The sequence below is a fragment of the Arvicola amphibius genome, chromosome 1, assembly GCF_903992535.2.
Source record: "Arvicola amphibius chromosome 1, mArvAmp1.2, whole genome shotgun sequence".
Taxonomy (NCBI): domain Eukaryota; kingdom Metazoa; phylum Chordata; class Mammalia; order Rodentia; family Cricetidae; genus Arvicola; species Arvicola amphibius.
In genome coordinates, this window is record NC_052047.1 from 103,912,384 (window position 1) to 103,922,214 (window position 9,831).

The 9,831-nt window shown below is 44.8% G+C and overlaps 1 pseudogene; it reads right to left on the minus strand.

Annotated features, from left to right (window-relative positions):
* Positions 1-2,758: 2,758 nt before the first annotated feature.
* LOC119826403 lies at positions 2,759-3,235 on the minus strand (annotated as a pseudogene).
* Positions 3,236-9,831: the final 6,596 nt, after the last annotated feature.

Genomic DNA, 9,831 nt, shown 5'->3' on the forward strand with positions numbered 1-9,831 from the left:
AATTGATCTCTATTATAGCATTCATCACATAAATTAATGACATGACCATTTGAGCGACTGGAAAGCCAGTTCATTAGGCCAAAGGAAACAAACCCACACTGTGCAAACACTTACTGAGCGGCTACTCTGCGGGGTCTGCGTTATATCTCTAACATGAGGCTGGGGACTCAGAGCAGCTCTCTCTGTGGGTTTTCATTGTGAGGAGTGTTGAGATGGTCCCGTGGGTAAGGGGACTTGCTGTCAACCTAGAGACCTGAGTTCAAGTCCCTGAAGCCACACAGTGGAAGGAGAAAACCAAGTCCTCTAACCTCCACTCAAGTGAGTGTGTACACATAAACAAATATAATTTCAGAAAGGTTAGAAGGTTTTGTGAAATAAAATAATTGCATTATTTTTGTTTGTTTTGAGACTGGGTTGCCTGTATCTGAGGTTGGCCTCAAATTCACCATACAGTTGAGGATGACCTTGAATTTCCGACCCTCCTGCATCTACCTTCCCAGTGCTGGGATCGAGGCGTGGGCTACCACAGTCAGTTTATGCAGTGTTCATGATCAAACCCAGGGTTTCACGCAACTGTAAGCACTCTACCAACAGTGCCACAAGCCCAGCCCAACATTTTTTGTTTGTTTTTGGATTTTGATTTTTTGAGACAGGGTTTCTCTGTAGTTTCTGAGCCTGTCCTGGAACTAGCTCTTGTAGACCAGGCTGGCCTCAAACTCCCAGAGATCTGCCTGCCTCTGTCTCCCGAGTGCGCCACCACCGCCCAGCTGCCAACATTCTTAACAGTAGATTTAGCTCAAGCGAGCCACTTTGCTTTCCTGACCCTTAGGTTTCTTTTCTTTTATATTAAAACAGGGATTTACCTGTTTTAGTTTTGGTTGGCTCAGAATTCTCTGTGTAGAAGAGGGTGGGTTTAAACTCATAGAAACCGACCTGCCTCTGTCTCTCTAGCGTTGAGATTAAAAGTGTGTGCCACTAGTGCATGGTGGCCTTAGGTGTCTTATGTGCTTACCTGGTGCAGGACTTCAAGGGTTAGGCTGAGGATATGAGGTGACTATGAGCAGCACGAAAGCCTCTGTTGGCCTGAAAGGTGACAACTGCCCCAGGACCAGCCCTGCTCCCAAGCTAATGGGATGAATAAGGAAACAGAAGTCGCAGGCACTGACATTCACATGGCTTAATCCTGGGCCTCCCTGGATCCCGGAAATTCTCTGCATAACGTCACAGGTTTCCGTTAAGTCTGCGGGCTCTGAGTTTATTTCTGAGTACTGGGAATTCCCATTCTGACTCTACTTTCCATTTACCAGTCCTTGGTTTATGTAAACACAAAGGAACAGATAAAATTTCATTTTAGAAATGTCTAGGCCCCAAAACCTCTTCTACAGACTCACAGAACTACTGGAAACATGGTCAGGATAGTAAATTAAATAGGAACTTGGAGATGAAAAATCATCTCTTTGTGGGCCTCAGAGAGTCAATAATAGGACCAAAGTAAGCCCCACACCCATCCCATCCTGTTCAGGTGAGTCCCACCAAAGCCCTCCTTCCCCTCGCAGATTCCCTAACACTGTTTTTCTGCCCCATCTATCCAGTTGCCCAAACTGATGCTCCCTGTCCTCACGTATAACCGCTTTCTAGCTCTTAGCCCTTGGACATGCTTCTTTGTGTGCTCTTTATTTCTGCTTGTTCACCAAGACAATCAGTTCCTCAAGGCCCACTCCAGTATTTCCTCCTTTAGAAAAAAATGTGTAAATTCATTTTGTTCAGAGTCCATTTATCTCTCTACTCTCTGTGCTCTTTGAATGTTCTCTGCATATTTGATTTAAACATCAACCATCTTCTTTTTTTTTTTTTTTTGAGACAGGGTTTCTCTGCAGCTTTAGAGCCTGTCCTGGAGCTAGCTCTTGTAGACCAGGCTGGTCTCAAACTCACAGAGATCCGCCTGCCTCTGCCTCCCGAGTGCTGGGATTAAAGGCGTGCGCCACCACCGCCCGGCTAACTATCTTCTTCTATAATTGTCTCAGTCCCCACTAGGCAGCATTTTTCCCTAGGGTCAGGATCCCCCCTTTTCATCTTTCTCTTTCCAAAGCCTAACAGTGTCTGGCACTCACTGACATTCAACAAATGTCAGCAGCTAATTAATTACCGTGACTTGTTGAACCTGACTGGGAACTTTAGAAAAAACTCTAAGCTACTGGGGAATAACCATGTGTCTAGAGCTGTCAGGAATAGGGGTGAAGATTGTCTGAGATGGAAATCCTGCAAGGAAAACAAGAGAGGAGGAAGGATCTGGGGACAAAGATCATAGGAGAGCGAGTGAAATATCCAGAAGACATAGAGGCCACTCAGTCTGCCCTCTAGAAGCTCACAGTCTACTGGGATGACAAACGGAAACAGGGTTTGGAATAGAACTGGGCCACAGCAGACCAAGTCCCCTTATAAAATGGCCATTTTTGCGCTTGGTTCGCTCAATTCACCTTCATCTCTTTACTACTTTTTTGCTTGTTTGTTAAGACAGAGTTTCTCTGTGTAGCCCTGGCTGTCCTGGAACTTGCTTTGTAGACCAAGTTGGCCTGAACTCACAAAGATCCATGTGTCTCTGCCTCCCGAGTGCTGGGATTAAATGCGTGTGCTGCCACACCTGGAAGTTTACTGCTTATTAATACCGGTGGGAACCAGTTTCCACCTCCATTCACTCTTTTTTTTTTTTTTTTTTTTGCATTTCTGAGAAAAATCTTATTGGTCTTTTGGATAAAATTTATTTGCCAGGAAGGATGAGTCCATCATACTTCTGCTGGAACCAGCGCATGGCTTCCTCTTTGCTGATTCTGTTGGGCACCAATGCAGCCTGTCCTGAGCTTCTTGTCAGTGATGCTGAAACCTGGCCTGCCCAGCACCACATAGAAATCCAGGCTGTAGATCCCAATGCTTGGGTCATATTTGATGCCCAGGTCAATGTGTTCTTGAATCCCAAAACCAAGGTTTCCAGTATCTGAGAAGTTATTTTTCCATAACTCACACTCTGGCACCTTCAGGCTTTCCTCCAGAATTTCTTCTGCCAGGCTCCACGGACAGTGAGTGCAGTGAACAGCCAGCAATCTTTTCATTTCTCCTGTGGTGCTCCAGCACCTTGGCGGCCCGGGTCAGTCTGTCTTTGCTCTCCCCAACACAGATACTGAGGCAGAGCTTGCGGATGCAAAGTTACAGCATGGGGTTCCTCCTTTTCACCTTGATCTTGCAAAGTGATGGAGGACCGGAAGAGAGAGCAGGACTTCCGGCCGATGGCCTCATGGGTCTCCATTCACTCTCAATGATCTCATCCCATCATGTAGCTCAGACACGGTAAGTCCCAAGCTCTCCGCACTGAGCTGCAGACCACATGACCCTGTACTCCCTCAATATCTCAAACTCGACAAAGAGTGTTCCACCAAAACAAGGTCTTTTCATCCTCAAAAAATGGCAACACCCATCTTCCAGTTGTTTGAGTCAAAATTTATGGTTTCTTTCTTCTGTGGATACTCCAGAATCTACAGCCTGTCAGCAGACCTTGATTTCTCAACTTCTATATTTCTTTTGTTTCGTTTTAGAGAAGGTCTCGCTATGTAATCCTAGCTGTCCTGGGACTTGCTATGTAGACCCAGGCTGGCCTCAAACTCATGGAGATGCCTCTGCCTCCCAAGTGCTGGGATTAAACATGTGTCCCACCATGCCCAGCTGATTTCTCTACTTTTACCTCATTCAAAATTCACTTCTTATCCGCTACTTCTGGATTTCTTTTAAATTTTATCTCTTTGGTAGCATGAGGACCACGGGAGAGGGTTGAAGGGGAGGGAAGAAGAAAGGAGGGGAGCAGAGAAAGGTGTATAGCTCAATAAAATCAGTTTTAAAAAAAGTTTAAAAAAATTTAAATTAAATTTTGAAAAAGAATCTATACAAAAAAATTATTTTATCTCATGTGCATGAGTGTTTTGCCCAAATACTTGATGCTTGAAGAAGTCAGATAGGGTGTTGGACCCCCTGGAACTAGAGTAATAGCTGTGAGCAGCCGTGTAGATGCCGGGAAATTAAACTAGGTCTTCTTCAAGAGCAGAAAGTACTTTTTTTTATTTTGGCTTTTCAAGACAGGGTTTCTCTGTAGCTTTGGAGCCTGCCCTGGAAATAGCTCTTGTAGACCAGGCTGGCCTCGAACTCACAGAGATCCACCTGCTTCTGCCTTCCGAGTGCTGGGATTAAAGGCACGTGCCACCACAGCCCAGCCAGCAAGTACTCTTAATCGTAGAGCCATTCTTCTTGTCCCTTTATTTTATGTGAGACAGGGTCTCACTGCGTAGCCTTGGATGGCCTGGAATTTGATATATAGACCAGGTTAGCCTTGAACTTCTAGAGCTCTACCTGTCTCTGCTTTCTGAATGCTGGGTTTAAAGGCATGTGCCACCACACTTGGCTTTATTTTTATTTAAATATTTATTTATTACATATACAGTGTTCTGCTTGCATGTATACTTGCAGGCCAGAAGAGGGCACCAGATCTCATTACAGATGGTTGTGAGCCACCATGTGGTTGCTGGGAATTGAAATCAGGACCGCTGGAAGAGCAATCAATGCTTTTAACCTCTGAGCCATCTCTCCAGCCCCACTTGGCTTTATTTTTAATTATCAGTATTGTGTATGTCTGTGTGTGGGTCTGAGTATGTGAGTATAGTGCCCATCGGGGCCAGAAGAGGACACTGAGTGCCCTTGAGCTGGAGTTCTAGGCTGTTGCCAGCTTCCTAATATGGATGTTGGAACTGAACTTTAGTCCTCTGTGAGAGCGGTACATTTAGCAGTGCAACCCTCACCTAATGTAGTGCAGATGTTATTCACATAAGGCATGGCTAGGCTTTGACGAGAATTCTCACAGTGTTGTGGAATATTCCTTTACACTTGTGAAAATGTGTTGCTGTGATCAGTTTAATAAAGAGTTGAATGGTCAATAGCTAGACAGGAGGTTTAGGCAGGGTTTCTGGACGGAGAGAGCTCTGGGAAGAAGAAACACAGAGTTGCCAGCCAGACATTGAGGAAGCAGGATGGATAGTACAAATGTATCTGAGCCATGTAAAAGAACATAAACTTAAAAATATGGGTTAATTAAGTTATCAAAGCTAGTGGGACAAGCCTAAGCTAAGGCCAAGCTTTCGTAATTAATAATAAGTCTCTATGTTATTTTTTGTGAGCTGGTGGCCCAAAGTAAAATCTATTTACATCATAGAAAAGTTTTGATGAAAATAATGCCAAAGATAAAAGATTCTATGTAATTATAGCAATGAATTTGTACACTACCAGTTTTCCAATCACAAGATAGTTCATTGAGAGACACTGTGCTAGTGCACATATATAATCCCTGTCCTTAAGAAAATCAGGAGTTCAAGGCTACACTCAGCTACATTGCCAGTTCAAGGACAGCTTGTAAGGGAAATAAGGTTAACCAATATTAAAACCAATACCAGTATTTTGATTTAATACATTCTTGTAGCAAGCTTTCTTTTTGGACTATCTTTGGATCACCAGCCCCCAAATATCAACACAGAGACTTATTAATTATGAAAGTTTTGTCATTAGCTTAGGCTTGTCCCATTAGCTCTTATAACTTAAATTAACCTGTTTCTATTAATCTATATTCTGCCATGTGACTCAGTTACCTCTGCTCTGTACTGTATGTCTGACCTCTTCAGTGTCTCTCTGGCATCCCACTGGAATGAATAATCCTCATGCCTAGATTCCTCCCCCAGAAATCCCACCTGTCCTCTCCTGCCTAGCTGTTGGCTATTCAGCTCTTTATTAAACTAATCAGGAAGTGCCTTGGCAAAGACACATCCTCACAATGTACACAAATATTCTGCAACACAGACTCTTAATTGCTGAGAGATATCTCCTGTTCCATTCATCTAGATTATCTTACGCTTCCAAATGTTCTCCCTGCCCATGCTGTTGAGCTCCCAGTCTTTTCTTTTTTTAAAAAAAATTATTAATGATTTATTTATTTGTACTTCATGTGCAATGGTGTTTTGTCTGCAAGTATGGGTGTTAGATCCCCTGGAACTGGAGCTACAGACAGTTGTGAGCTGCCATATGGATGCTGGGAATTGAACCCATGTCCTCTGGAAGAGCAGCCAGCACTTTTAACTATTGACCCATCTCTTCATACCCCCAATTTTTTTCTTTTTGATTGATTGAAAACATCATCCTAACCCCAGCATCCATCTTTGGAAACCCCTCCCCTGGGGGTTGCCTTGGTCTGGACTCTGCCTCCAGAAAAGTCTGCCAATCACCAACCCCTTCCCAGGGAGGGTCAGGACCACTCCCACAGGCTATTTAGGCTGCTGCACAAAAAAGAAACGTGGTTTTGGGTTTTGCATGCCTCTCCTTCCCCTTCCATGCTTTCCCTGTCACCTGGGAGCGCTGCAGTAAACATGGGTACTGATTTGGTCTAATTTGGTCTGATTGGAATTATTTGCATCAGCAAAGAGGCTGGTCTTTTTTTTTTTTTTTTTTTTTTTTTTTTTTTTTTTTTTTTTTTTTTTTTTTTTTTTTTTTGGTTTTTCGAGACAGGGTTTCTCTGTGGCTTTGGAGCCTGTCCTGGAACTAGTTCTTGTAGACCAGGCTGGTCTCGAACTCACAGAGATCCGCCTGCCTCTGCCTCCCGAGTGCTGGGATTAAAGGCGTGCGCCACCACCGCCCGGCAAAGAGGCTGGTCTTAAGGATTATTTCTAACATCATGGATGTTTCACACCGAGGGGATCTGTTTTTCCCATGAGCTCAGTGCCATGTGCTGGAAAACATCCTTCGAGCACACTCTGCTTGGCTAAGATCGGCTTAGACTCCGTGAGTTCCCCTTTTGGAGTACATGGCAGGTAGGATAGGGTTTTTGGGTTTCCCATTGAAGTTGCTGCTGCACCAGAAGCCTAACCCAGGCAGCTAAGCCAAAGGCTTAGCTGAGATGAGATCTGGGTGTGTTTGGAGATGTCCATCACTCTGTCTCTGTCTCTGTCTCTCTCCCCTGCCATGCTCCTGGCCACCCAGGAGCGCTGCATTTATTAAATGTGGGCATCTTTTATTTTGGTCTAATTTGGTCAGATTGGAATTATTTGTGTTGGTGGAGAGGTTTGTCTTAAGAAGTATACCTAATACTTTTCTTCTTATTATTTATTTATTGGTTTTTTGAGACAGGGTTTCTCTGTGTAACAGCCCTGGCTGTCCTGGAACTCTCATTGTAGACCAGGCTGGCCTCAAACTCAGAGATCTGCCTGCCTCTGCCTCTCGTGTGCTGGGATTAAAGGCGTGTGCTCTCATGCCAGGGCATTTCTTTTCTTAAAGAGACAAACCAATGTTAAAATATAAAGACTGTGTAGATCCTCTGTTCATACCCTTCATTTTCTCCTCACACCACATGAAAGTCAGAGTCTGTACCCCTCCCTGCGAGGTGGTGTTGCATAGGGCTCTTACCACCTCCCCGGTCCTCCTCCATACAGTTACCACACAGGACACTGAGCTGGGGCTTTGCTAGGGCTTCTGAATGCTAGATTCTCAAGACTCCACCTCCAAGTACAGGTATATTTATTTATTTATTTATTCATTCATTCATTCATTTATTATTTATTTATTTATGGTTTTTTGAGACAGCTTTGACTGTCCTAGAACTCACTTTGTAAACTATGCTGGCCTTGAACTCACAGAGATCTACTTACTTCTATCATGCCTGGCTACTTTTTTTTTTTTCTGATTCCCATTTATTCAGTGTAGAAGGCAGCACACAACTGCCACAGTGTGCCTGTGAAGGCCAGAAGAGAATTTAGAAGAGTCAGCTCTCTCCTACATGTGTGTTGCAGGGACTGAGCTCAGATTACTTATTAGGTTTCCATGCAAGTGGTGTCTCTAACCACTGAATCATCTCATTGGCTCCTAATTATACTTGGTTTTCTCAGAGACAGGGTCTAATTATATATTTCAGGCTGGCCTTGAACATGCTATACAGCCTAGTCCAACCTTGAACTTCACATCCTCTTGCCTCGTGTTTCAGAGTGCTAGGATTATGGGTCTGTGCTACTACAATATTAATAAGCAGAGTTTATTAAAGTCTTAGACAGACCACCGAAGAAGATTCCAGGGTCACTCTGGGGTTGTTCACATACGCACGCATGTGCACTTGCATACATTCAAACATGTGCACCCCACACACACACACCACATGCTCATGAAAAGATAAACAAACAAATGAACAAAAAAACTAATGAATTTTCCAAAGTTGGGTCTAGTTGGGACAACAGCGAGGCTGGGAACGCTAAAGCAGAGGCAAAAAGAGGCATCAGTAACGGAACAGGCACCCAAGACCTTCCCAGGGCATTTGGGCTACACCTCAGAAGAGCAGTCTACAGCTGACTAGTTCCATAAACTTGTTATAAGGATTTTGAGGGCAACAGCCATGTTCATGGATTTCTTCCCAGTTTGTATCAGAATCTGGGACAGACTTCAGACACAAATACTTTTTGCTCAAGGCATACATGAAAGAATGAGAAAGGCCAGGTGTGGTGGCACGTGTCTTTAATTCTTTCATCCCAGCACTTGGGAGCCAGGTGAACCTCTGAGTTCCAGACCAATCTGGTCTATAGAGTGAATTCCAGGACAGCCAAGGCTAGATAAGAGAAACCCTGTCTTGAAAAACAACATATAAAAGACACACACACACACACACACACAGACAGAGAGAGACCCTTCCTCGAAAATCCGAAACAACAAAAAGCACTAGCTGCCTTTCCAGAGGACCCACGTTCAATTTCCAGCACTGCCATGGTGGCTCACAACCCTCTTTAACTCCAGCTGGATTTTGGAGATCTAACTAACAGTCTCTTCTGGCCCCTACAAGCACCAGGCACCAAATACATATATGCAGGCCAAATACTCATAAAGTAAATTTTTAAATTAAATAGCTCAAAGGAGGCCAGCATGGTGGTGCACACCTTTAATACCGGCAAGGGGCAAGGCAGAAAGAATTCGAGGCTAGCCTGGTCTACAAAGTGAGTTTCAGACCAGACAGTGAGACCCTGTCTCAAAAATGAAAAGAAAGGGGGCTGGAGAGATGGCTCAGAGGTTAAGAGCATCGCCTGCTCTTCCAAAGGTCCTGAGTTCAATTCCCAGCAACCACATGGTGGCTCACAACCATCTGTAATGAGATCTGGTGCCCTCTTCTGGCCTGCAGGCATGCACACAGACAGAATACTGTATACATAATAAGTAAATAAATAAATATTAAAAAAGAAAAGAAAATTGAATATGATGTAGCTCCATAACAGGTTTTTCTAGCATGTTCAAGGTATCCTCACACACACAAAAAAAAAAAGGTGGCCCCCTTCCTCATCCTCCCGTCTTTGGGGCCACAAAATCCCACAGCTCAGCCTGTTTGGGCTCTGGGGACCTGGAATTGAGTGCACCCAGGCCGGTGGGAGGTCCCCTCCTTCATTTGACTGCCCGGAGCAAGGTAGGCCTTTGTCTGAGAGCTGCTTGGCCTGCAAGGGGACCTGAAAGTCTGCAGGAGGATCCATCGTTCTTTGGGGTGAGTGAGGAGTGAGTGCCCGAACCGCGGCAGCTGCCCGGAGAGGGACCACCGACTCTCCACAACTCCCCCTGCCACCAGCACACTTCCTGCTCTTCCTGCAGGGGTTATTCTCCCCGGATACCGCCTCTCTCTCCCTGTCCCTTCCCAGCTTGCACCCAGAATCCTCCCCCCCTCCCCCTTCCTCATCCTCCCGTCTTTGGGGCCACAAAATCCCACAGCTCAGCCTGTTTGGGCTCTGGGGA